Source organism: Arvicanthis niloticus, chromosome 24 (assembly GCF_011762505.2).
Source record: "Arvicanthis niloticus isolate mArvNil1 chromosome 24, mArvNil1.pat.X, whole genome shotgun sequence".
Taxonomy (NCBI): Eukaryota; Metazoa; Chordata; class Mammalia; order Rodentia; family Muridae; genus Arvicanthis; species Arvicanthis niloticus.
The window spans coordinates 10,046,667-10,049,166 of NC_133432.1; the positions used below are offsets into that span (position 1 = coordinate 10,046,667).

At 48.0% G+C, this 2,500-nt stretch overlaps 1 long non-coding RNA gene across 1 annotated transcript in view; it reads right to left on the bottom strand.

Annotated features, from left to right (window-relative positions):
* The window catches only part of LOC143437455 (uncharacterized), a 17,149-nt gene that overhangs the window by 7,198 nt on the left and 7,451 nt on the right, over positions 1-2,500 (bottom strand). The gene's annotated exons all lie outside the window — the stretch shown is intronic.

Sequence of the window (2,500 nt, forward strand, 5' to 3'; positions counted from 1 at the left end):
ATTAAGGCAGAGCTGTTCATTTCGGGATGACAAGTGACTGCTCAGTCTCAGCTGTCTGGAACAATCTATCAAAAAAGTGAAACTTTTAGAACACAACTACAAAGCCAAAAATCTCCACTCCGGATATGAATAGCCATAAAAGTAACAATTCTAGGCAATATTGGAGAATCTTCTGTTTGCCTACTACAAGTTAAGTGTTCTATGGGTTTGCTCTAATTTCATCTTCCCTTGGTTGACTCTTAGGTTATGTTCAATGTTGGGACAAAGTATGGAGTCTTACAGTCCTTGAGAAATTGTCAGTAAAAATGGCACAGGGTACATGATCCAATTAAAGATGGAAGTTTGGCATTTGGAAAGAAAATGTACAGAGTTTATGCATCTCGTGGAGATGGGGTAATCGTTGTGGAAAAAGGGGGGCTGTGAACTCTACAGATACCCACGTGCACATGCATGCACATGCATGCACACACACACACACACACACACACACACACACACGTATACCAACACACACCATGGTGTGGCTGAGAGCTTGGTCATGCTTGACAAAGAATAAGCACATGTGAAGGTAATGACTGATTGGAGGGCTACATATGGAGAGGAATGAACTTGCTTGGAGTGCAAGAGCTAGTGAGCAGAGGACAAGGACAAAGGTTGATGGGTTGGTGGGTAATGTGCTTGCCCAGCAGGCATGAGGACTTGTGTTTGGATCCCCAGCATCCATGTTAAAAAGCTTGGCACAGTGGGACCAGCCTGGAATCCTGGTGCAGTGGGGGAGGTGAAGATGGGCAGACCCCTGGAATTCAATAGCTAGGTGGGCTTGCTGAATTGGGTGAGAGCTGGTTGGTGAGAGACCCCTGCCTCAAAGAAATTAAATGAGGAATGCAACCAATAGCAGCCTCTGGCTTCCACATGCATGTGCACTTGAATGTGTACACATGCACACAAGTAGACACACATGTGTATATAACACACACACACACACACACACACACACACACACACACACACACACACAAAGATCAAGGGCTGGGAAGGTGATATGATCCATTTCTCAGCACCTGGAGGACAGCCAGGAGCAGATGCGGAGACACAGAGTGATTGCGGCTCTGAGGCTCAAGGCAAGAGATGTTTGAAAACCAAGCACGGGACACACCCAGGAGGGCAAGCAAATCAAAGAGGAGAGGGTGCAGAGGTCCAAGCAAAAAGGCTCCGTAGGCTGGATATTTTCAAGGGAGGACACAGTGATTAAGGGGGAGAAGGGAATCCTGGCTGAGACTGGAAGTAATGGAGAGGGTTGTGGGTAGATGAAAGGAGAGAGCTGAGGTCGTGAGGGAGGAGGAAGCAGAGGCTCTGGTGGGGTGTGTCTTGCAGAACACATCAGGAACGTTTGCAATTCACGATGGAGGCCAAGCTCACACTCCAAAGCCTAGCCTGGAAAACGTCCCTGGATTTCTTCTAATGATAGCACAGAATGCTGGGCCAGTGGCAGGCACACAGAAGGTAAAGTGTGAGGGGCTCCAGTTCAGTATGGGCTTGGGCCCATACCGACCAACTTACATACAGATCAACTTACACCACACAGCAGGGGCCATCTCAGAACAATGCAAAATGAAAATAAGAAAGAAACACAGAGCCTGAAGTTTGGCAAAGGTCATGGTTGAAACATCCCTGGATTTATAGCTCAACCATCCAGCTTCCCAGCTGGGTAATCCTAGGTAGAGACCTTGGCCTCTCCGAATTTCAGTGTTGAAATGGAATGCATAGCCCTCGGCTTAGAGTATTGTCTGAGGCGATCCCCTCCCCTGGCATGCAATATGTTCTCTGTATACACCGACCTTTATCTCCACACCACTTGTGTGTATCAGGTAGTGTATGTAGGACAGTGTTGTCAGTGTGCTCACAAATGAGGGAGACTGGACACAGGGGCGACTCTGGGGATGCCAGTGACTAGACTGAGAAAAGAATCTGTTCCAGAAGATCCATGTTCAAGAATGAAGATGTGACTGGGAGTCTCATCTATGCTTTTCCTGCCCTTGCTCAGCTTCTGCTCACGAGGGCTCCAACCCAAGCACATCAATGATATGGTCGCTGCCACCCCATGGCTGCCATTTTTATTAATGACTAAATGACATGGTAAAACAGCGTGCAACTTTATCTCACCTCTTGGTGAGTTTGGGGTAGCTTTAGTTGTTCACCACTAAGCCAGAACCCCAAAGAAGCAACAGAAGGGTGGGTGTATTTATTTTGGCTCACGATTCCAGCGATACAGTCCAACATGGAGGGAGGGCTCCTGGGGAGATCTGTGGTGGTGAGAGTGTGGGGATGTGACTCGGTCACAGCTTGGAGGCTATAACCTTCAATGACTAGCCCACAATGACTTGTATCCCCCAGCCAGGTACTACCTGCTAAAGACACCATAGTCTCCTTAAACAGTGACACCGGTTGGGGACCAAGTGTTCAAGCACCAGAGCCTTCAGGGGACATTGTTCCTGTGGGA